At 38.4% G+C, this 26,843-nt stretch overlaps 1 long non-coding RNA gene across 2 annotated transcripts; it reads right to left on the bottom strand.

The window, feature by feature from the left end:
* Window positions 1-15,281: 15,281 nt before the first annotated feature.
* On the bottom strand, window positions 15,282-24,758 carry LOC147580004 (uncharacterized). 2 transcript variants are annotated; one of them, XR_015251864.1, is made up of 4 exons: window positions 24,690-24,758; window positions 24,250-24,347; window positions 16,638-16,711; window positions 15,282-16,253 (listed from the first exon to the last, which is right to left on the bottom strand). It is a non-coding gene; the product is annotated as an uncharacterized LOC147580004 (long non-coding RNA). The 2 variants fall into 2 exon arrangements; XR_015251863.1 differs by having other exon boundaries at window positions 15,282-16,303.
* Window positions 24,759-26,843: the final 2,085 nt, after the last annotated feature.

The following is a 26,843-nucleotide window of genomic DNA, read 5'->3' on the forward strand; positions in this document are numbered from 1 at the left end:
CAGATTCTGTGTCTCCCTCTCTCTCTGCCCCTCCCACACTCACACTTTATTTCTCTCTCCTTCAAAAACAAAAAAACATAAAAAAAATTTGAAGTCCCAAACCTTAGTTTTATAATTTTAAAGAAATATAAAGAAAAATGGAGATTTACAACAAGGGGTTTTATACCTAATTTCCTCCAACAGTTTAAGGTTGAAATGAATTTGCACTATGAGAGGACTCTTCAGCTTAAAAGTTATATTTGGGGTTGAATCACTTTGTGTAATGTTTTATACTTTTAACTTGCCTTGAGAACAGAACAATGAGAAAAGTATGCTTTATTTCCATGAATGAATGACAATAGTAAATGGACAAAATTGTGATATGGTGCTTATTTCACAATGTTTTTCTTCTGAAACTAGATGTATGTTGGCCTGTGTTTTTAAACAGCGCAAACAATTTTTCCTGTAAAAGGCTGGTAGTAAATATTTTCAGCTTTGTAAACTGTGTGGTCTCCCTGTCTACTATTCAACTGTGCTGTTGCACTGTAAAAGCAGACATAGACAAAAAATAGACTAATGGGTATAACCCTGTTCCAACAAAAGTTTGTTTATGAAAACAGGCAGCAGAGGTTGGCCTGTGGGCCATAGTTTTAAACCTCTCAGAGATTCATTGTTTGGCCATTTGGGCCCTCAAGACTGTTGAGTTAGAAGAATAAAGGTAACTAACTTAGGCTGTTAAAGCAAAAAAGACTGGAAGGAGTTGAAAATCATAGTAGCAGCTCATTTTTCCTTTTTTTTTTTTTTTTAGTTTATTTATTTGTTTAGAGAGAGAGCATGCATGCACACGCAAGCAGGGGAGGGGCAAAGAGAGAGGGAGAGAGAGAAACCCAACCAGCCTCTGTGCTCAGCTAAATTGCACAACCATGAGATCATGACCTGAACTGATATCAAGAGTTCGACATTCAACGGACTGAGCCACCCAGGCACCCCTCATCGTTCCTCTTTAAATTAAATCCAGCATTGGAGAGGATGTGAAGAAACGGGAACCCTCTTGCACTGTTGGTGGGAATGCAAACTGGTGCAGCCACTCTGGAAAACAGTGTGGAGGTTCCTCAAAAAATTAAAAATGGACCTACCCTATGACCCAGCAGTAGCACTGCTAGGAATTTACCCAAGGGATACAGGAGTACTGATGCAGAGGGGCACTTGTACCCCAATGTTTATAGCAGCACTCTCAACAATAGCCAAATTGTGGAAAAAGCCTAAATGTACATCAACTGATGAATGGATAAAGCAATTGTGGTTTATATACACAATGGAGTACTACGTGGCAATGAGAAAGAATGAAATATGGCCCTTTGTAGCAACGTGGATGGAACTGGAGAGTGTGATGCTAAGTGAAATCAGCCATACAGAGAAAGACAGATACCATATGTTTTCACTCTTATGTGGATCCTGAGAAACTTAACAGAAACCCATGGGGGAGGGGAAGGAAAAAAAAAGAAAAAAAAGAGGTTAGAGTGGGAGAGAGAGCCAAAGCATAAGAGACTCTTAAAAACTGAGAACAAACTGAGGGTTGATGGGGGGTGGGAGGGAGGGGAGGGTAGGTGATGGGCATTGAAGAGGGCATCTTTTGGGATGAGCACTGGGTGTTGTATGGAAACTAATTTGACAATAAATTTCATATAATAAAAATAAATTAATTAATTAATTAAATCCAGCATTGAACATTTAGAACTACCAAAATGTGGCAAGATATCTACGTATTCTTTAATTTTCCTTTATGTTCATGTCCACACATCAGCTATCCTACCATAAGTTTTGCCTCAGTTAGATATCCACGACCTCCAAGGTTGACCCTCATTTGGCTATTTTGTTCCTTCCCAGCCAAGATGTAGCTCCTAGTCACCAGCTCAGTTCCTTGTCCCTTAAATGGGTTCCTGGCAAGGCCAGTGCATAATTTTCAGGGTACAGTGAAAAATTAAAATGCCAGACACTTTGTTCCAACAGCAGGAATTCAGTGCCAGTAAAGGCACTAAATATAAAACTAAACACTCTCACCATGTGATCCATCAATCAAGCTCCTTGGTGTTTACCCAAAGGAGTTGAAAACTCATGCCACAGAAAAACCTGCACATGGATGTTTAAAGCAGCTTTATTAGCAATTGCCAAAACTTGGAAACAATCAAGATGTCCTTTAGTAGGTGAATGGATAAATACACTGTGGTACATCCAGACAATGGAATATTATTCAGCACTAAAAATAAATAAATAACCATGAAAAGCCATGGAGGAAACTTAAATATATATTAGTGAAAGAAAGAAGCAATCTGAAAAGTCTACAAACTGTACAATTTCACTAAATGAAATAGTAGAAAAGGCAAAACTACAGAGATAATAAAAAGATTAGTCGGGTGCCCCTGGCTGGCAGTAGAGCTTGGGACTCTTGATCTTGAGGTCATGAGTTCGAAACCCACATTGGGGGCAGAGTTTACTTAAAAAAACAAATAAATAAAAAATAAAAAGATGAGTGGTTACCAGAAGTTAGTGGGGAGAGAGGAATGAATATAGGCAGAGCACGGAGGATTTTTAGGGCAGTGACCCTGCTTTGTTTGATACTATAATGGTAGATACATGTCATGATATATTTGTCCAAACCCATAGAATGCACAACATGAAGAGTGAACTCTAATTTAAAGTATGGACTCTGGGTGACAAGGTTATGTCAGTGTAGTTTCATCACTTGTAACAAATGTACCCCTCTGGTGGGGGATATTGATAATGGGGAACCTATGCATGCATAGGGGCAGGGGATATAGGAAATCTCTGTACCTTTCCTTTAATTTTGCTGTGTACCTAAAACTGCTCTAAAAAGTAAAGTCTGTTTTTAAAAATGGGAAATGAGATTGTCTCCTTGACAAATTTTGCCCACCATGCTTCCTTGAATAGATTGTGACTACATCTTATATTAGTTATTGATTCCTCACATTTCTTCCAAGAGTCCCTGGAAACTTTCAGTGCTGAGATTTCACTATCTAGCACCCAAAAAGAGGCTTTCATTACCCTAAGCTCTGTTCTAATTGTCCAAGGAAATAGGTTCTCTCTTCTATCTTTTGTAATTCCTCTATCCAGGACATTTTTTCTCAGCTAATATTAGTACCAAGAAACCCTAAATATCCTTTAATGGTCAATTCTTCTGTCTGTTTGAAACTGTTTCCTCTTTTTATTCAAGTCCCTGGGGCTTGATTGAAGTACACTAGTTTGTGCAGATTTTATAAGTTATTGTTTTATAAGTTACTAAATCTCATGTCTTATATTTCTCAGCACAGACTTAAAATCAGACTCTTTTACCTGAAAATTAAAATAAATTATAAAATGTTCTTTAAAAAAACCAACGGAGGGGTGCCTGGGTGGCTAAGTTGGTTAAGTGACCAGCTCTTGATTTCAGCTCAGGTCATGATCTCATGGTTGGTGAGTTCGAGCCCCACATTGGGCTCTGCACTGAGCATGGAGCCTGCTTAGGTTTCTCTCTCTCTGTCTCTCTCTCTTTGCCCCTCCCCTGTGGGTGCGCTTTCTCTCTTGCAAAATAAATAATAAGTAAACTTAAAAAAAATCCAATGGAAGGAGTGAAGAACTGATACATGATCCAACATGGACAAATCTCAAAAACATGATACTAAGTGAAAGAAGCCAAACACAAAGACCACATGTTGTATGATTCAACTCATAGGAAATGCCCAGAATAGGCAAATCTTTAGATACTGAAAGTAGATTAGTGATTGATTAGGGCTGGGGGAAGGAATGGGGAGTGACTGCTAATGGACATGAGGTTTCTTTCCAAGCTTATGGAAATGTTCTAAAATTGGACAGCTGAACAATTCTGCAAATACACTAAAACCATTGAATTGCATATTCACAATGGAAATTTTTATGGTATGGAAATTACATCTCAATAAAGTGTTTAAAAATAAAATCAATGGATATGAGCCTCTGTTGGACATAAAAATCTAATTCTAGCTCTTCTCTTCTTAACCTCTCCTTTTCTCTTCCTTTTTGCAACTTTCTATTTTTATTCCTTCTAGAGTAGCCTTCTAAAGCTCATTCAAGAACATCACAAGTTTTCTTTTTAAAAATGCATTTAATACATGAAAATCTGAGTAGGGACAACCAGTAAAGTATGAAGTTATGATTTGTTTTATGACATCCTCCCTCATTTCCATAAGTTGGAAAATTTGCCTAATAAATTATGAAAAGTTTATTTAAGTTTTTATGAAAATCTGCTTATTTTATGAAAAATATCAAGGCAGGGGTTGAGAAGAGAGGTGACCCCAGATAGGGCTGCTGCTATGATGTGAATGTTTGTGACCTCCCCAAATTCATATGTTGAAGCCTAATACCTAACATGATGATGTTTGGAGGGGGGCCTTTGAGAGGTAATTAGGTCACGAGGGTGGAGCTCTCATGAATGGGATTAGTGCCCTTATAACAAGAGTCCCAAGAAAACTTGCTTCTTCTCTCTCTGTTCTCTGCCACATTAGGATACACTGAGGAGATGGCCATCTGCAAACCAGGAAGCAGATCTCACCAGACACTGGATCTGTTGGCACCTTGATCTTGGACTCCCCAGCCTTCAGAACTGTGAGAAATGTTTGTTGTTTAAGCCACCCGGTATATGGTATGTTTGTTATAGTAGCTCCTACCTGACAGCACCAGAGTCCGCCAGAGTTCACAGCACTGGGACAAAGTTGCTGCCAGTATCAAAACTTTGGCTACAGGGATGCCTGGGTGCCTCGGTAGTTAAGCATCTGACTTTGGCTCAGGTCGTGATCTCTTGGTTTATGGGTTCAAGCCCTGCATCGGGCTCTGTGCTGACAGCTCAGAGCCTGGAGCTTGCTTCAGGTTCTGTGTCTCCCTCTGTCTCTGCTGCTCCCCCACTCACACTCTGTCTCTCTCTCAAAAACAAACAACAAATAAATAAATAAATAAACAAACATCAAAAAATATATTTAAAAAAAATCTTTGGTTACGTAAACAGTCCCTAAACATATATTATTTATCTGGTTGCAGGACCTGAACTAGAAAAAAGCAATAGAGAGAAGCTAAATATAAGTTAATACTAACAACTGCCATTATTGGCCATTGATATGCACCAGGCACTGTGCTTGCTGAGTGCTTTACACACATTCAGCTAATCAACACAACAATCAATCTTATGGGCAATTATTATCTCTAAAATACAAATAGAAAAATTGAGACTCAGAGAAGTTAAATAACCTGCCCTAGGCCTCACAGCTAGTAAACTAATCTCCATATGTGTAATCAATCAGACCTCTCATTCAGTGAAGAACCCCAGAAAAATTACTCCTACAGCCTAAATCCCAGAGAGTAGAGGGCACCCAAAGTTCCATTTTAGAACCCACTAGTTGTATGGTATAGCATTAAAACTAGAGTTATCATCAATGAAGTAGTTGTTTTCTTTACGTTTGCCTGTTGTGGTTCAGATTGCTGAGTCTCTTCCCCCAGAGAATGAAAATATACTTTAGAGCTTTAACTCATAACAAAGGGAAATATGTCATCTTACTACTTATTTTAAACCACCCCCTGGAGTGCTATGATTTGCCTATCTTTGATCAAATGTTCTTCCCAAGCAGGCTGATTTTATGAATTTTCCGGAGCTGTGTTAAATGGCATCCCATTAGCATCAACATGAATGAGAAGCGAGGGGGTGGGCTCCTCACAAAAGCATGACCTCTTATTAGTTGCTATTCTGATACTTCATTTGTCAGCACTGATTTAATGGTGGGAAGAGAAGGCTCATAGGAGATTATGTAGAAAGACTATGCTACACTTTGTAGCCTTTCTCAAGCCATCAGAATAAAGAATTGACTGCTACTTACATCCATAATTATATGTGGCATTTTGGCTCTGTAATTAAATTCAAAATAAGTCACATGCAGCAATTTGTTAAATTTAAATAGTGTTACAAAAAATAAAAAAGATCACTGAATGATACGAGCTTCTGAACTTAGAGATATGACTTGAGGAAAGGCTCATTCACTCAAACTAGTAGGGATTATCGCTGCAAAAATAAACTCAGTAACACTTAATTCTGTGAATCTAGGATGTATTAGAATCTGTGCCATTGGATGGGATTATACAATAAATAAGAAATTCAAAACTTTAAGTTCAAATAAGTAATGTTCATAGGCTGGTTTCAATTTGTTATCCAAATGTTCTTTAAGAAATACGTGTAATATTTATTAAAATCTAGTAGGATTTTCCCAGTCCTTAAGAAGAACTGAGTTACAAAGAAGAGATTATTCAAATCAGTAGCAAGAACTAGGACAAATCAAAATAACTGTGTATAACAACAAAAACACTGGATGCTTGCTGGATATTTTTTGGTTGAAAAGCACTTTTATATAGGTACAGATATCCCAGGAGAGTCCAGAAAAAAAACACTTGATTTGTGATCACTTTAAGCTGTTCTCTGTCAGGTGGAGGAAACAGGCAATGTGGGACAGGGAGAATTGGGTAGCCCAAAGCTAGACTTGCCCAATGGATATGATAGAGAGTGGGTGGGGGGGGGGGGGTTGATAAGGGGATTTTTGCCAGTGTTTTCATAGACAGAACTTGAATGTCCAGAACCTGGATATTAGGCATGGATGATATAGCACACACAGTGTGCTGGTGTGGCTGGAAGTTTAAAAGGCTTCACTTCTCCAGTTGGGTGGAGTATCTTACTTTCAGCAAGCTAACAGGAAGGCATTAAACTTCTAGTGTGATGTGAAGGAGACAATGGGAAGCCATATCTATCTACCTGTATCTCTATCATGGGTATAAACTTTGCTCTGCTTGTTGGTTGCTTTAATAAATAAAAGTAAAGGCAAACTTGAACCAAGTCTAAGTTATTGTTCTTGCCTATCCTTGAAACTGAACCAAACATTATAGTTTTCTGAATACACTGTATTCATCCTCTATGGCCAAAACCAGGTTCCCAATAATCTGAATTATGAGTTATTCAGTCTGTTATGAATTTATATATATATGGTTATATATAATTTCTTATATATATATGTATATATATATATATACATATATATATATATGGTTATATATAACTTCTTATAAAGTTAGATATAAACCTATAATATGACCCAGCATGCAATCCCATGCCTAGAGAGGTAGCTAAGAAAAATGAATACTAATGACTGATTAGTGATTGTGTGATTAAACACAGAAATCGGTATTTACATGCTGCTGGGAGCTTTGTTCTTAATTGCATGCGCGCGCGCACACACACACACACACACACACACACACCTGAAAACAACCCATATGTTCTTTAACTGGTGAAGTAATGAATAAACAAGCTATGGTACATCCATACAAAGGAATACTCCTCAGCAGTAAAAAGGTATGAACCACTGGTACATGTAACAAAATTGATAAATCTCAAACACATTATGCTAAGTAAAAGAAACCACACTCAAAAGGCTATATATTATGTGATTCCATTTATATGAAGTTCTGGAAAAGGTAAAATTATAGGGCCAGAAAATAGATCTGTGGTTGCCAGGGGCTAAGAGTAAGAAGAGTTGACTGCAAAAGAATGGCACAAGAGAATTTGAGAGATGACTAGACTGCCATGATTTCCACAAGAATGACACTGAAAGATAACCCCTTTAGTGGGTGTAGAGTGCTTGGGGGAACAAATTTGGGAGTCATTTCAGTGGTGTCTCCTCCTTTCAGTACTCCTGAAGACAATGGGCCCCAGCTGCTGCAGCGTAAGGGCTTTTCCTGTGCAAAAGGAAGGAAACGAAAACTATTTTATTGAATTCCCACTGTGGTGCCTGAAGGAGCTGAGAATAAGAAGTTTTACACACATCTCATTTTATCTTCATAACAGCTTATCATCCCCATTTTACACATAAGGAAACTGGGGCTCAAGTGATCCACTGAGAGTGAACTCAGGCACCTCTATGCTTAACTGACTCTCACCTTATTGAGCACAGACAATGGACTCACACACTTGTTATTAACCTTTCTTTCCTGTTACAGAGTCACAAAAATTTTCTATACCTAGAATATGGAACTACATCTATTCTGGAGGAAGGAGGGAGCACCCTTTTCTAATTTGTACAAAAGTGCTATCTGGGCAAATAGTGGACCTAGAGTTTTTTCACTGGCCCTGACTGCCTGCCCTGCTGCTGGTAAGTGATCACGATGCCTACCTCTACAGACCACCCTTATCCACTGGAGCCCATGTTCCTCTGGCCTCAGGGATGAGAGTTTGGGCTGGTATATCTGGGGGAGGGAAAAATTCTCTGGAGTCTGACAGACAGGATGGGGAAGTCAGGAGGGCAGAAGCAGAGGACAAAAAAAAACCTAAGGAAGTTGAAGGATGAGGGCAACGAAGTATAACAGTGGAGCCACCAGGAAAGTCTAACTGCTTTGTCTTATGCAATCATTGGGTAAGCTTTCAGAGTTTGCGTACCCTAGAAAAACTAGTTCTCTGGTTAATCAATCTGGGTGAATCAACATCCAGACCGGAGTCGTAAAAGCTCATCCCCTATAAACTGAAATTGTATCCCAGTTTTTAACTCTAGGAGAAAAGTGGGAGCCAAAACGGTTGATAAGGTTTGTGACTGAGTGTTTCATCTGCCATGTCTGTACAAGTCTAAGTTGCTTTTCACTACAGTCTTCCAGGCAACACCATTGGGGTTCTACCAGTCTAGTCTCTACTGCGATGGACTAATTCCCTTGTCCCTAATGGAGTAGAACTGGTCTTGAAAGAAATGACAAAAGCTATGTTTAATTGAAGTTCTATCCCAAAGCCTATAGAAAAGAGTGTTGTAGTCATTAATGCCATTCATCAAATACTTTCACACTTCTGGAGCATGTTAGGAATGTCCATCCTGGCCCCTTCATGGTTCAGTGAGGCCATGTGTCTATTTCTGGCCTATGAATTGTTGGCAGAAATGAAATGTGGCACTTTTAATGTCCTCTGGCATGGAAATGGGCTATGTTAGAGACTTTGCCTGCTCTCACGGCCTGGATTTCCCAGTTGTCACAGTGAGCAACACCCTGCTGAATCACAATGGACATGTTGTTTTCAGGCGTTGAGATTTTTTGTTGTTGTTACCACTGCATAATCTGTACTGACTGATATAATAGCTTTTTGGTTTAAAAAAAATTTTTAATGTTTATTTATTATTTTGAAAGAGAGACAGAAACACAGAGAGACAGAGTGCAAGCAGGGGGAGGGGCAGAGAGAGAGGAAGACACAGAATCCAAAGCAGGCTCCAGGCTCTGAGCTGTCAGCACAGAGCCTGATGTGGGGCTTGAACTCATGGACTGCAAGATCATGACCTGAGCTGAAGCAGGTGCTTACCCAACTGAGCCACCCAGGCACCCCTACAATACCTTTTTGGTTTTAAATAATGTTTGCTGGGTTTTATGTTTTGGTAGGCTAAGAAAAGTGATTTATGACCTATATTTCTAGTTACCACTGTTCTCACTGAGTTATATAGTAATATGATATAAAAATTTTCAAAACAAAAATATAGCATTGTGTTTGAAACTGTCTAAAAACAAATTGCCTAGGGGCACCTAGGTGGCTCTGTTAGTTAAGTGTCCAACTCTTGATTTTGACTCAATCATGATCTCACTGTTCATGAGTTCCAGACCCAAGTGAGGCTCTGTGCTGACAGTGTGGACCCTGCTTAGGGTTCTCTCCCTTTCTCTCTGTCCCTCCCCTGCCCACTCATGCCTGCACACGTGCTCTTTCTCTCTCTCAAAATAAGTAAACTTAAAAAAAAGTTAATTATCAAAATTAAATAAATAAAAATAAATTTTCTATAATTAACTTGATAAAATTCCATCAAAGTAGGAAGATATCCAAATTAAATACTTATCACAAAACCATCAGGCTAATTAAGCTTTTATATGTCTCTAATACAATGTTCCTTTAAGAAGAACTCAATAATAAACCTTTAATGTTGACGGAAACAAGTTTTAAATTTTATTAATTTGTATATTAACCATTACTTTATCACTTATGTTATCATCTGTCTGACGTGTTGGAAACATTTTGAAAAGCTAAAAGACAAAGGTTCGTAAATGTTCACAAAAGAAAAGAAAATATTAAAACCATTAGAACTGTAGGATTTTATTACCATCTTTTAAAAATATCATTAGCTTTTAGAATGTTATGTACTGTATGGAGCATGTAAGAGAATATATTCACAATGAAACACTTTTTCTTTAACTTTCAAACTTGCCAGCATGCACAATACTACTTTGAAGCTGTTCATTATTCTTAAAGAATACGTGTTTATTTTTTACCTTATGTGTCCTTAACAGGGGCATGAGAATAAGAATAGACAATAAGAATCTTAGACAATAAGAACCTATTTTAGTCAAATACTAAGACCCAAAGAAAAAGTCCTTAAATGTTTACTTCTGAGATTCCAAGAGCTATCTGGATCCTACTTTCCCCAGACTTGCTGTGTTTCATTGATTCTAAGATACATTCTTAAAAATGTTTACATTTTACATCTTAACATTACTATTTTCCTCTAAATTCTGTAGACAATCACCCTATTGTCATCAGATACTTAATTTTGTATATCTGGGAATAACATGGCTTATTTCTTCAAAGACAACTTAATTCTATCTAAATGCTTCTAGAATTTTTTATGTTTTATAATTAGCGAATATTTTATATTTAGCAAAACCCCCCAAAATATAGTGGCTTAAAGATGCAATGATTTATTATTTGTCAGGGTTCCATGAGTGAGCTAGGCAGTTTCTCTGCTGGCTTCACGTGGCACCCTTGAACAACTGCATTTACTTGAACGATCAGCTGGGCTGAAAGATACACAGTGACCTAACTCACGTGTCTGGCAGTTGTTCCTGGCTGTCAGGTGTGGAGTCTACTTTCCTCCATGAGGCCTCTCATCCTCCATTTGGCTAGACTGGATTCTTTTTGTGGCAGTGTTCACTGCCACCACATTCTATTGGTCGCTACAACACCCACTCAGACTGAATGGGTGAGAAATTAGATTACAATTTTTGATGGGATATCCCCCCAAGAATTTGTGGCCATATTTACTCCCATCCACTATCTGGCCATAATTATTTACATTTCTCCAACATATATAAGACACTTAACTCCCTCTCAAGACCTCTAAAAGTTTGATACAACTATCAGATCTAATATTTTATTATCTGCATCTGATTCAGATATGAATAAGGCTTCTCCCATGTGCCAACCTATGATCTAAAGATCAGTGAACCAGGGGCACGTGGGTGGCTCAGTCGGTTAAGCATTCGACTTTGGCTCAGATCATGATCTCATGGTTCTTGAGTACAAGCCCCATGTAGGGATCTGTGCTGACAGCTCAGAGCCTGGATCCTGCTTCCGATTCTTTGTCTCCCCCTCTCTGTTCCTGCCTTGATCATGCTCTGTCTCTCTCTCTCTCTCTCAAAAATAAATAAGCATTAAAAAAAATTTTTTTTAGAGATCAGTGAACCAAAGTAGGGGTCCAACACCTTTTTCTGTCAAGATCCCCATGGTAAATATTTTTTACTTTGTGGGGCTGTTTAGTCTTTGAGGTTTTTTGGGGGGGAGGGGTTGTTTGTTTTTTAAAGATTTTATTCTCAAGTAATCTCTCCACCTGACATGGGGCTCAAGCTCACAACCCCAAGATCAGGAGTCCCATGGTCCACTGATTGAGCCAACCAGGTGCCCCTGTACAGTTTCTGTTATAACTATTTTATTCTTCAATTGTAATGTGAAAGCAGCTATAGAAAACATGTAAACAAATGAATGTGGCCGTGTTCCAATAAATCAGGTATTTACAAAAATAGGCCAAGGACTGGTTTTAACCTGTGGGTCATAGCTTGTGCCCTCCAAATTAGAGTATGAGAGACCCCACCGAGGAAAATCGAGATGCCCCAGCCAACAGTTTGAACCAACTATCTGACATAAGAGTGAGATGATTTGTGACTTTTAGCCCAGCCAGCTCCTGCACTGATTTAACCAATGTGAAACCAGCAGAGGAATCTCCCAGCCAGCCTACAAAATCATGAGAAATAATTAATTTCTGTGTTTTAATCCACTTAGTTTTGGACATTTCATTATACAGCAGTAGTTAACTAAAAGAGAAATTGGTACCTGAAGTGGAGTATTAGTTTGGCATTTGGTTAAAAAGTAAATATATGCACATTTTTCTAGAGTGAAAAGCAGTAACTTTAATTAAATTCTTATGGGGATATAAGACCTATAAAAAGGATTAAGAACCTCTCTCTTGATATATCTCAAAGAAAACTTTTAGGGTCAAGATATAGATTAAATATGGCCACATACTTTTTTTTTGCTCTAATTTTTAAAATTACATTAGTATCCTGAAACTCATCTATGGAGAACCTGAAGTTGAAAATCCCTAGCTCACATATTAGTATATTTTCATTAATTTTCAGTTAACCCTTTCTATCTGCAGACACAGTTCTTTATTTAGCTTATTTATGAAAAAATCATTTTTCATTGTTGTATCTTTGATTATTGCTTGTGTTTCAAGTGTTCATGATTTATCTTCGTAACACTAGCCATCCATATATAGTCTCTCTATGCTCTGCCTTACATTATCACCAGCTTCTCGCTTGTCATTTTCATCTCTTTATCCTTTCCTTTGTAATTTTAGCAAGTTTCTCATATATTTCCTCCATATTACTAATTTGATTTCCTTTGGTGTCAGTTCAATTCTTTATTGACATATCACTTAAAAATAATGTGTGGATCTGTTTCACATTCTGATTACATAAGCCAAGTACTTGAAGAAATAATTATTGAGACAGTTAAGGAAATCTGAACATCATCCAGGTATTTGATGTACTAAGTAAGTATTATAAGTCTTATTCAGTGTGATGATGGAATTGTGGTTACATTTTTTTTTTTAAGAAGAAAGGGGGCTCTTGGGTGGCTCACTAGGTAAGCATCTGACTTCAGCTCAGGTCATTTTTGAGTTGAGGCTGGTGAGTTTAAGCCTCATCAGGCTCCCTGCTGTCAGTGCAGAGCCTGCTTCAGATCCTCTGTCTCTCTCTCTCTCTCTCTCTCTCTCTCTCTCTCTGCGCACCTCCCCCACTCAGATTCTCTCTCTGTCTCTCTCAAAAATAAATAAACAGTAAAAAATAAAATAAAAAAAGAAAGAATGACTTCATGTGAAAGAGATACTTATTGAAGTATTTACAGGTGAAATTATATTGTCTTTAGGATTTGATTTAAAATATTTTAGTACAGGGTCCCCTGGGTGGCTCAGTTGGTTAAGTGTCCAACTCTTGATTTCAGCTCAGGTAACGATCTCATGGTTTGTGGGATCAAAGCCCCACATAAGGCTCTGCACTAATAACAAGGAGTCTGCTTAGGAGTCTCTCCCTCTCTCTCTGCTCCCTCCCCTGCCCGTACTCTCTCTCTCTCTCTCTCTCTCTCCTCTCTCAAAAATAAATAAACTGTAAAAAATAAAACATTTAAAAAATGAAATAGTTCACAAAATATTGGTAACTAAGTTGAATGATTAAATGGTGATTATTACATTGATCTCTCCACTATGTATCTGTTTTAAACATCCCACAATATCAAGTATCAAAATTGCAAAAATAAGTCTGAACTTTATTGTTTTTAAATTTTTTTTTAACGTTTATTTATTTTTGAGACAGAGAGAGACAGAGCATGAACGGGGGAGGGGCAGAGAGAGAGGGAGACACAGAATCTGAAACAAGCTCCAGGCTCTGAGCTGTCATCACAGAGCCCGACGCGGGGCTCGAACTCACGGACCGCGAGATCATGACCTGAGTTGTAGTCGGACGCTTAACCGACTGAGCCACCCAGGCGCCCCATGAACTTTATTGTTTTTAATACAGATTTAATATATGAGATTTTACTGTTTATGTTTTTCCTTAATCCACCCCACTTCGTTTCTATATTTCTGCCTGCCTCTCAATCAGCTTTCTTTCCATCTCAGTCTGCTATTTTATATTATCTTTTATGTCTTATTTTATAGAATAAGTTTAAGGATTGTTTTGAGAACACTAAGCAGATGTCCTGTTCTTGCCGAAAATCTATTTTAAAAGCCTGTTCTTCTTACCCATCTTGAAACTGTTTTCTCCATTTTTCCATTTTTTGGAATCTTTTCTTATCCCCAGTGTTCACTTTCTTTCTACTCATTGTCCTTAAAATAAAAAGGTACTATCAGGCCTGGTTTCCCCTGTAATCAGGGAAGGTATATTCTACTTGGTTCCTTCATTATCCCCAGGTTGTTGTTATATTTTCATTTCAGTCAAAGTCTAGTTAATACAAATTTTAGTAAACCAGAATTTTAGGACCCATGAGAAAGATATGGAAACACTGAAAAATCCAAGCAGAAGAACTTCTTCTCTATAGTATCTTTCCACTCTGTCTACTGAAGCTGCTATACTGGAAGCTAAACTTCTGTATCTAGAGTGCTAATATTCTATTTCCATTGGGCCAGTAATTCATGTTAAGTGCAAGTACTTAAGGGTCTCCTATCAACTACTGCCTGCTTCATGGGACTCAAGATCCTGCCGTTTGACCAGCTCTGCTCTTGGTGGTTTCCCATTGCCACTCTCTTTAATAACTGCTGATTTGCACTGATGAAATGGAATCCAAGTAGTTTCCATGGAACCAAGTGCTCCTGTGTGGTTTTTTAATGTATCGACTGGCTGGGCTGAACTACATTTCCCAGAATTCTCTTTCCTGTATGTTTTCCAGTTACAGTGAGCCACAAGAGACAGTCTTGTATGAGATTTGAAGGGCAAAAATGGGCACCACAGCCTTTTTTTTTATTATTATTAATAGCTTCCATACATTTTTATTCACCTCCTGGCTTACCTTGTTGGTCTGCAACAGCTCCATCTTCACCTGGATCCTCTTTTACCTTTTCCAACTCCTAAGCCAATTACCAATTTCTCCTGCAGGACACCCATGTGACCAAGACCAGAGACAGAACTGACACAGTGTTCAGTTCACCTTTGTGGGGTTCAGATTGTGCTTATTGGTCCCAGTTCATCCTTTCTCTCCTGCACTTAATTTTTTTTTAATGTTTATTTAATTTTGAAAGAGAGCCCATGTGCAAGCTGGGGAGGTACAGAGGGAGAGGGAGACAGAGGATCTGAATTCACAAATTGTGAGATCATGACCTGAGCCCAAGTCAGATGTTAAACCGACTAAGCCACCCAGGCGCCCCTCTCTCCTGCACTTTAAATTCGCCTTCCATTGGGGCACCTGGGTGGCTCAGTCAGTTAAGTGTCAACTCTTGATTTCAGCTGACAGCGCAGAACTTCCTTGAAATTTCCTGTCTCCCTTGCTTTCTCTGCACCAACCCCCTCTCGAAATAAATTAAAAAATAAAAATAAAGGAGGAGCCAAGATGGCAGAACAGCAAGGAAGTTTTTTGTGTGTCTCGCGTCCATGAAATACAGCCAGACCGACACTAAACCATCCTACACACCTAGAAAACTGACCGGACGATTAACAAAACAATCTGCACAACCTGAACCACAGAATTCAGCAGGTACGCGACACGGAGAAGTGAACTTGGGGAGCGAGAAGGCGCAGGAAGGGAGGTGTTTTTGTCAGCGGAGAGAGGATGGAGACTGGAGGTGGGAGGGAGAATATGGGAAAATCACCCCTCCCCAAAAGCAGCTGGAGAGAAAGTAGAAAATTAGAAACAGCCACAGGGACTAAACTAAAAAGGGAGAAATGAGAGGGTTTAAATTCCGTTAAGACTGTAAACAAGGGGAGCGCAGTCTGCAACTCCACAGCTCGATACCTGGCGGTGCTCTGGTGGGAAGGGCGAATCCCCAGGAACAGAGTGGGGTCCAGGAGGTTCTCAGGCCACCCGGGGAAAAGCGGTTCCACTTCTGGAAGGACATTTGGTAGAGACTGTTGAGGCCACCTGGTCCCAGCAGACCCCAGAAGGCGGCCACGTTTGCTGGTGCTGGAACAAAGTCATTAAGGGTGAAGCCTGGTGCCAGATGTGTGTTGTGATTTTCCATAATCCCTGATAAGCTGCTGCTACACTGTCTCAGGAACTTTTACTCGGCGCGCTGGCACCTGGCCGCAGTCTCAGGGCACTGGCAGCAGCAGGGTCCATCAAGTGTTCATGGGTGGAGCTGACATTCAGCCATTGCTCATTCAGCCATTTTTCGGTGAGACCCTCCCGCAGAGGGGCGGAAGAGGTCAAAGCCGCAGTCCTTCAGAAACAACCACATCTGAGTCAAAACGTGGAAGAGAGGCCTGGGGCCTGGTCACAGAGAGTGAAAAAGCAGGGAGTGGATGAAAGCTGAAGACAGAGGACAGGGGCGCAATTGCTGATCCGGGAGAACACATTGGGTAAGGGATGGCGCCATTTTTACCGCTCCGGCGCATGCGCATACACACCTAGGAACCCCGCAACCATCCACCCCAGTAGGATCGCAGCGCCATCTAGTGGAGAGTGGAGCTATTACACTGAGCCCCGCTCAAGTGGGCCAACCTCACTCTTCAATAACACAAGTCTCACTGCTGGCTTAGTCTATGGACTATGAAACGCTACATATACTGACTTCTGGGGGAAAACGAAGTAATGTCAGTCCTACCTTATTCTGTTAGCAGGTCCATCTATTCAATTTTCTTTCTTTTTTTTTTTCTCTTTTACACTACTTTTCTTTTTCTTGAATACAGAAAGAGAAAAAATTTATTTTTATTTTCAATTTTTATTAAAAATATTTTTCCTTAATTTTTATTACTATATTTTTTACTTTTGTGTAAAATTTTCAAATTCTATTTTACATCCATCATTTTATTTTAGCATATTCACCTTTTCAAATTTTCAAACGATTTCCTTTTTTTCTTTTCTTTCTTTTTTTTTGTTTCTTTTCTTTTTCTTGAATGCAGCAAGAGAAAAACTTCATTTTTACTTTCAATTTCTATTAAAAATATTTTTCTTTAATTTTTATTACTATAATTTTTACTTTTGTGTAAATTTTTTCAAATTCTATTTTACTTCCATCATTTTATTTTAGTCTACTACAGTGTATTCACTTTTTCAAATTTTCAAACGATTTCCTTTTTTTCTTTTTTTATCTTCTTTCTGTTTTTCATTTCTTTTCTCTTTCTTGAATACAAAAAGAGAGGATTCGTATTTATTTTTAATTTTTATTAAAAATATTTTTCTATATTTTTTTCTTACTTTATTCATTACTTTTGTGTATATTTTTTCAAATTCTATTTTACTCCCATCATCTCATTTTAGTCATTTTTTTAAATTCTCAAGCAATTTCCTCCCCCCCCTTTTTTTCTCTAATCTGTCAAACCACTTTCAACACCCAGACCAAAACACACCTAGAATCTAGCATCATTTATTCGATTTTGGTGTGTGTGTGTGTGTGTGTGTTTTTAATTTTTTAATTCTAATATTTTTTTAATTTAAATTTTTCTACCTCATTAATTCCTTTTCTCCCTTCAAAATGACAAAACAAAGGAATTCACCCCAAAAGAAGAGCATGAAGAAATGACAGCCAGGGATTTAACCAACACAGATACAAGCAACATGTCTGAGCCAGAATTTAGAATCACGATAATAAGAATACTAGCTGGAGTTGAAAATAGATTAGAATATCTTTCTGCAGAGATAAAAGAAGTAAAACATAGCCAGAATGAAATTAAAAATGCTGTAACTGAGCTGCAATCATGGATGGATGCAGCAGCGGCAAGGATGGACGAGGCAGAACAGAGAATCAGTGGTATAGAGGACAAACTTAGAGAATAACAAAGCAGAAAAAAAGAGGGAGATTAAGGCAAAAGAGAATGATTTAAGAATTAGAGAAATCAGTGACTCATTAAAAAGAAACATCAGAATCATAGGGGTCCCAGAAGAGGAAGAGAGAGAAATAGGGGTAGAAGGGTTATGTAAGCAAATCATAGCAGAAAACTTTCCTAACCTGGGGAAAGACATAGACATCAAAATCCAGGAAGCACAGAGGACCCCCATTAGATTCAACAAAAACCGACCACTATCAAGGCATATCATAGTCAGCTTCACAAAATACTCAGGCTAGGAGAGTATCATGAAGCAGCAAGGGAAAAAAAGTCCCTAACCTACAAGGGAAGACAGATCAGGTTTGCAGCAGATCTATCCACAGAAACTTGGCAGGCCAGAGAGGAGTGGCAGGATATATTCAGTGTGCTGAATCAGAAAAATATGCAGCCAAGAATTCTTCATCCAGCAAAGCTGTCTTTCAAAATAGAAAGGAGATAAAAAGTTTCCCAAACAAACAAAAATTAAAGGAGTTTGTGACCACTAAGCCAGCCCTGCAAGAAATTTTAAGGGGGACTCTCTGAGGGGAGGAAAGATGAAAAAAAAAATATATAAATAAAGACCAAAAGCAACAAAGACTAGAAGGACCAAAAACTCCAACTCTACAAGCATCATAATGGCAATAAATTCATATCTTTCCATATTCACTCTAAACGTCAATTGACTCAATGCTCCAATCAAAAACATAGGGTAACAGAACAGATAAGAAAACAAGATCCATCTATGTGCTGTTTACAAGAGACTCACTTTAGACCTAAAGACACCTTCAGATTGAAAGTAAGGGGATGAAGAACCTTCTACCATGCTAATGGTTGACAAAAGAAAGCTGGAGTAGCCATACTTATATCAGACAATCTAGACTTTAAAATAAAGACTGTATCAAGAGATGCAGAAGGGCATTATATCATAATCAAGGGGTCTATCCACCAAGAAGACCTAACAATTGTAAACATTTATGTGCCAAATGTGAGAGCACCCAACTATATAAATCAATTAATCACAAACATAAGGAAACTCATCAATAGTAATACCATAATAGGAGGAGACATCAACACTCCACTCACAGCAATGGACAGATCATCTAATCAAAAAATTAACAAGAAAACAATGGCTTTGAATGACCGGACCAGATGGACTTAACAGATAGATTCAGAACATTTCATCCAAAAGCAGCAGAATATACATTCTTCTCCAGTGCACATGGGATGTTCTCCAGAATAGACCATATACTGGGACACAAATCAGCCCTCAACAAGTACAAAAAGATCGAGATCATACCATGCATATTTTCAGACCACAGCGCTATGAAACTCGAAATCAACCACAAGAAAAAATTTGGAAAGGTAACAAATACTTGGAGACTGAAAAACATCCTACTAAAGAATGAATGGACTAACCAAGCAGTTAAAGACGAAATGAAAGAGTATATGGAAGCCAATGAAAATGATAACACCACAACGCAAAACCTCTGGGATGCAGCAAAGGCGGTCATAAGAGGAAAATATGTAACAATCCACGCCTTCCTAAAGAAGGAAGAAAGATCTCAGATACACAACCTAACCTTATGCCTTAAGGAGCTGGAAAAAGAACAGCAAATAAAACCCAAGCCCAGCAGAAGACAGGAAATAACAAAGATTAAAGCAGAAATTAATGTTATCAAAACCAAAAAGCAGTAGAACAGATCAATGAAATCAGAAGCTGGTTCTTTGAAAGAATTAACAAAATTGATAAACCTCTAGCCAGTTTGATCAAAAAAGAAAAAGGAAAGGACCCAAATAAATAAAATCCAGAATGAAAGAGGAGAGATCACAACCAACACAGCAGAAATACAAACAATAATAAGAGAATATTATGAGCAAGTATATGCCAATAAAATGGGCAATATGGGAGAAATGGACAAATTCCTAGAAACATATACACTACCAAACTGAAACAAGAAGAAATAGAAAATTTGAACAGACCTATAACCAGTAAGGAAATCGAATTAGTAATCAAAAATCTGCCAAAACACAAAAGCCCAGGGCCAGATGGCTTTCCAGGGGAATTCTACCAAACATTTAAGGAAGAGTTAACACCTATTCTCTTGAAGCTGTTCCAAAAAACAGAAATGGAAGGAAAACTTCCAAACTCTTTCTAGGAAGCCAGCATTACCTTGATTCCAAAACCAGACAGAGACCTCACTAAAAAGGAGAACTATAGACCAATTTCCCTGAAGAACATGGATGCAAAAACCCTCAACAAGATATTAGCCAACCGGATCCAACAATACATTGAAAAAATTACTCACCACGACCAAGTGGGATTTATACCTGGGATGCAGGGCTGGTTCAATATCCGCAAAACAATTCACATGACTCAGCGCATCAATAAAAGAAAGGACAAGAATCATATGATCCTCTAAATAGATGCAGAGAAAGCACTTGACAAAACACAGCATCCTTTCTTCATAAAAACCCTCAAGAAAGTAGGGATAGAAGGAGCATACCTCGAGATCATAAAAGCCATATATGAACAACCCAACACTAATATCATCCTCAATGGGGAAAAACTGAGAGATTTCCCTCTAAGGTCAGGAACAAGACAGAGATGTCCACTCTCACCACTGGTATTCAACATAGTATTGGAAGTCTTAGCTTCTGCAATCAGACAACACAAAGAAATAAAAGGCATCCAAATTGGCCAGGAGGAGGTCAAACTTTCACTCTTCGCAGATGACATGATACTCTATATGGAAAACCCAAAAGATTCCACAAAAAACTGCTAGAACTGATTCATTAATTCAGCAAAGTGGCAGGATATAAAATCAATGCACAGAAATCGGTTGCATTCCTATACACCAACAATGAAGCGACAGAAAGAGAAATCTAGGAATCTATCCCATTTACAATTACACCAAAACCATAAAATACCTAGGAATAAATCTCACCAAAGAGGTGAAAAATCTATACACTGAAAACTATAGAAAGCTTATGAAAGAAATTGAAGAAGACACACACAAAAAAGGAAAAAGATTCCATGCTCTGGGATAGGAAGAACAAACACTGTTAAAATGCTGATACTACCCAAAGCAATCTACATATTCAATGCAATCCCTATCAAAATAACACCAGCATTCTTCACAGAGCTAGAACAAACAATTCTAAAATTTGTATGGAATCAGAAAAGACCCCAAATAGCCAAAGCAATCTTGAAAAAGAAAACCAAAACAGGAGGCATCACAATCCCGGACTTAAAGCTATACTACAAAGCTGTAATCATCAAGACAGTATGGTACTGGCACAAGAACACACACTCAGATCAATGGAACAGAAGAGAGAACCCAGAAATGGATCCACAAATGTATGGCCAACTAATCTTTGACAAAGCAGGAAAGAATATCCAATGAAAAAAAGACAGTCTCTTCAGCAAGTGGTGCTGGGAAAACTGGACAGCGACATGCACAAGAATGAACCTGGGCCACTTTCTTACACCATACACAAAAATAAACTCAAAATGGATGAAAGACCTCAATGTGCGACAGGAAGCCATCAAAATCCTTGAGGAAAAAGCAGGCAAAAACCTCTTTGATCTTGTCCACAGCAACTTCTTACTCAACACGTCTCCGGAGGCAAGGGAAACAAAAGCAAAAATGAACTACTGGGACTTCATCAAAATAAAAAGCTTCTGCACAGTGAAGGAAACCATCAGCAAAACTAAAAGGTAACCAACAGAATGGGAGAAGATATTTGCAAATGACATATCAGATAAAGGGTTAGTATCCAAAATCTATAAAGAACTTATCAAACTCAACATCCAGAAAACAAATAATTCAGTGAAGAAATGGGCAAAAGATATGAATAGACACTTCTCCAAAGAAGTCATCCAGATGGCCAACCGACACATGAAAAAATGCTCAACATCACTCATTATCAGGGAAATACAAATCAAAACCACAATGAGATACCACCTTACACCTGTCAGAATGGCTAACATGAACAACTCAGGCAGCAACAGATATTGGCGAGGATGCGGAGAAAGAGGATCTCTTTTGCATTGTTGATGGGAATGCAAGCTGGTGCAGCCACTCTGGAAAACAGTATGGAGGTTCCTCAAAAAAACTAAAAATAGAAGTACCCTATGACCCAGCAGTTGCAGTACTAGGCATTTATCCATGGGATACAAGTGTGCTGTTTCGAAGGGACACATGCACCCCCATGTTTATAGCAGCACTATCAACAATAGCCAAAGTATGGAAAGAGCCCAAATGTCCATCGATGGATGAATGGATGAAGAAGAGGTGGTATATATATACAATTGAGTATTACTCGGCAATCAGAAAGAATGAAATCTTGCCATTTGCAACTATGTGGATGGAACTGGAGGGTATTATGCTAAATGAAATTAGCCAGTCAGAGAAAGACAAAAATCATATGACTTCACTCCTATGAGGACTTTAAGAGACAAAACAGATAAACATAAGGGAAGGGAAACAAAAATAATATAAAAACAGAGAGGGGGACAAAACAGACGAGACTCATAAATATGAAGAACAAACTGAGGGTTGATGGAGGGGTTGTGGGAGGGCAGATGGGCTAAATGGGTAAGGGGCACTAAGGAATCTACTCCTGAAATCATTGTTGCACTATGTGCTAACTAATTTGGATGTAAATTTAAAAAAAATAAAAAATAAAATTAAAACTAAAAAATAAAATATTAAAAAATAAGAATAATAAAATAAAATAAAATAAAATAAAATAAAATAAAATAAAATAAATTCATCTTCCCTTCCCACCTATCTACCCTGTGAACTTCAAGCTCTAACATCAGGTAAAATCAACACCCTTACAAAGACTTCTAGAGCAGCTTCTACTATTGAGGTCAAATTCCTATAACAAAGACATTTGTGTGTGTGTCTGAAATACATCTTAGTATAGCTATCTATATCTAGTTGTCTAGCTACCTACATATCTATCTATCATCTATATTTCGTAGTGATTCTGCTTCTTTAATTGAATCTTGACTAAAAAAGCTCCACATCTGATCCATGACCCACTTTAGTTCCTGTTATTTTGCTTCAAAGTTTGGGAATTCTGGTTGGCTTCTCCCAAAGTCTCAATTTAACTTTGTGGTTATTTTGTTGTTTCTTAGGAAAGGGCTTTCACTACAACACTCAGTGACTTTCAGTTGAATGTGCACCTCATTTAACAGAAACTCCTTTGCCTTTTGGGCCCATGATATTGTCTTTACCTAGTAAATCAGAAGCAATGATCAATCCATGAGGGATTTAGGTGCAGGGGCTTATGTAAATATTTTCTACAGCTGATTCCTGGGAGGAAAAACACTGTCAGCCCAAATCTAATTCTATATGTTTTATGTCCATACAAATGTCACTCTATTGACTGTAGCTCTTGTTTTGAAGATTTCTGGGAATTAAAAAAAAAAAAAAAAAAGATCACTGGTCCCACTTCTAGCCATGACTAACTAGTGCCAATCATGCCTTCTCACTGTCTGCACGTAGACAACTAGACAAAAATGTGAAACAAATTTTCAGACATTGGACCACAACTAATTCAGAACTGTGATCTTGAAAATAGAGAAACAAATGAGGAGGGCTGTATAATCACCCCAGCTTTCTGGATGCAAGGACCATTTAGACAAGGACACAGAGAAGGGATCTTAAGCAGCATATAGAGATCAAAGTTTGAGGAGAAGAAAAAAAAGTTTGAGGAGGATAAGGTAGGTAGAATGTGTGGAACAGTCTAGAGAGGACAGAGCAATGACAAAAAAAGAGCTCCAGAAATACACATAACATATCCTTGAGTTTTTGACTGAATGTAAGCAGTGTATAAATAGGATGGGATTCCAGAAGGCTAAGTAATGAATGGATCTGTCAACTGAAAAGTTTCCATAGCTCACACTGGATGGGGAAGTTCTAACAAGTAATGGAATTGGAGAAGTTTTTGACTTTTTTGCTTTTTTCTTAAAGAGAAGCCATAGTTGCAACTAAGCCTTAGCTGGAAAGCTACAGAGTTTCTACAATGAATCATCAAGATGGATGCAATCCCAATGATACTATGAAGAAAAAATAAAATGAGACCCATACACAAAACATAATCAATGAATACCAACCTTAGAATGACCCTAGTGTTGACATGAGCAGACAAGGATTTTAAAGCAGCTATTATAACTGTGCTCAAGGACATAAAGGAAAATATACTTGTAGTAAATGAACAAACAGAAACTATAAATGAGAATCAAATGGCAAGTCCACAGCCTGAACATATGGTAAGGATGTGGGGCTCTTGGCCAAAGTGAGGTGGAAGGCCCTGAAGCAAGACCGAGTCCAGACCAAGCATTAAGTTTAGCTTGCAATGCTTATAATTAGAATGAATAATTTGAAATTGCAGCTTCACCTGATGCAGTCATGTCCTCTTCATCCAATTTCTTAAGATCTCTCTCAGTTTATGAACCTCTTAAAAGCATTAATCTCCTAAGATATGATTGTTAAACCCTGTGGGATAAATCAGAATATTATTACAGAATTGTCAAGTTAATATTGCTGGTGTTTCAAGGTCCAACCACAGGTGTCTTTTCCGCTAGAATATATGATGATGACCACAATACCAAGATCCAGTACAGCCTATACTGTGCTTTTTGGACTTGGGCTTTAAACCCTTGCATGTAGTCACATTGATAATGAAAAGAGAAGGACGTAGGAGCTTGGCTGTAAAATGCATGAGAAGTATTTTCTACTGTTACATGCATCAGGATGTTAAGGCCCAGAAGTTTAAGCAGGACACAGCCCAGTTCTTTTGGATATTTTTCAGCCACAACAGCATGAAAGATGACTAACCAGGCATCGAACCAGTGAGTCTTTGAATAGAATTTCCACTGAGTTCTCTGGCCAAGCAGCGCAGATCCTGCAAAACAAAAAACAAAAAACAAAACAAAACAAACACTCAATGGTATCATATCTGGGAAGCATTTACCATAGCAACCAACCTGTCAAATATGATAATATATGAGAGAAATGTCTTTCTCCTTCTTGAAGTCATGTTGGAAAATATCAACTAGCCACAAATATCAATTGTGGAGTTATTAATGGCTATATTCATTTTGCTGGAAAGAAATCTTCAGTGAGACTTTCAAGACAAAAAAGTAGATCTAGATAAACTGGTGAAAGAAAAATTTTAGTAATTTCAAAAATATGAGATTCAACTAAAGGAAGTTGACAAAAAAGATGATGTGACTTCCTTTTACAACACTCTCCCTAATCCCTTGCTAAGAAAAAGGTATTATATATATATAAATATATATTTATATTTTATATATTTCTATATATATACAGGGGAGGGGGTGAGGAACACCTGATTGCCTAAGTTCAGCTCACAGGTCAGCCAGTGGTCATGTCCTCTCAGTGACCTCCTTCAACAAAAGTTTAGGGCAACTGGAGATAAGGGGGAGAAGAGGTAGGTAGTGAGGCAGGGAGAAATTAGTTCGGAGGAATATGTTGGACTCTGTCCTGTGGACAAGAACCATAGACTAGAGTGGAGAGAGCCTAAAGGTAGAAACAAGAGCTACATGATAGGCAATAGATGATGAATGGCCTTGACAGAAGTGTACGGAGGGAAGAACTGGTTATGAAGAAGTAAGGCTGGATTTGGGAGACATCTAAGATGTGGAATTGATATGACTTTATAACTAGTTAGATAAGGAACAGGAAAAGGATGATATTCAGATAGATGGCTTGGAAGCTGGTTTAGACTGAATTTGTCCCCCAAATTCATATGTTGAAGCCCTAACCATCAATATAACTGTACCTGGAGGTAAGGTATTTAGGAGATAATTAATGTTAAATATGTTAAATGAGGTCATAAGGGTGGGGCCCTAATCCAATAGGACTGTGGCCTTATGAAAACAGGAAGAGAGAGAGAGAGAGAGAGATCTCTTCCCTTCAGTTAGAAGGTACTGTATACAAGCCAGGAAGAGTTCACCTGAAACTAAATGGCAAGAGCTTGATCTTGGACTTCCCAGCTTCCAGAACTGTGAAAAAATAAATTTCTGTTGTTTAAGCCACCCAGTCTATGCTATTTTGTTATGGCAGCCCAAGCAGACTAACACAAGAGCCAATGGGAGGAGTGGGATTATGGGGAGGGGACATGTTCATGCAATTCACCTGGATCAAGAACACAAAACAAGAAGCCAGTTGCAGCAATGTTTTGAGTTCAGATTGGGATATCTCAAGATTGGGATGTCTAAATCATAGACATTTATATGAGAAGATAAACGGCTGGAAATCTATGTATGAAACTCTGGGGAGTGGTTGGCTGGAAGTACATACTTGGAAACCATCAGCAGTAGGTGGTAGTTGAAGCCATGGAGATGGGCAAGCAGAGGAGGAAAGAAGTTCAACAATGCAGAATAAAATAGCCAGAGATGGAGGAGAACCATAACTGAGTAGTGACTTTGAAGCCAACGAGAGAATTTTGAAAAGAGATGATTAACAGGATCAAATGCAGTGCACTGAGCCCATTTCTGGGGACATGTCTAAGTGTTTGGCACAACCCTTGAAATCAAGGGCCCAACAGTCTAGCTGAAAGGAGAACACAAACATATGAAACAATTAGGAAATCATTCAATTAGAGTAAATTGTCTTATTACTGTAACAGACAAGTGCAATATAGATCCATCCATTTATTCTGCAAACATATTGAGCTCCTACTGTGTGCCAGACATTTCGTTTTTGGAAGAGGCGATTGGGCTTTTTTAAAAGAAGGGCATGACTTAGTTATGGAGGTGGAAATGATATTCTAAGTGAAAAAGAACAAAAGCTGAGTAATTTAGGCACATGAGGAGAGGGGGTGGAAAGGATGCAGTCTTGGCAAGAGTCTAAGAAGGGGGGACTATCTGGGAAGAAAGCCTGGCTAGGTGAGTTTGTGCCAGAGATTGGAGGGCTGGAGGGCACCCGTCAGAGTGTAATTAGTTCCAGAAGTATTCCCGATCCGGT

Source organism: Puma concolor, chromosome B3 (assembly GCF_028749965.1).
Source record: "Puma concolor isolate L17-30 chromosome B3, mPumCon1.1.hap2, whole genome shotgun sequence".
NCBI classification, from domain to species: Eukaryota; Metazoa; Chordata; class Mammalia; order Carnivora; family Felidae; genus Puma; species Puma concolor.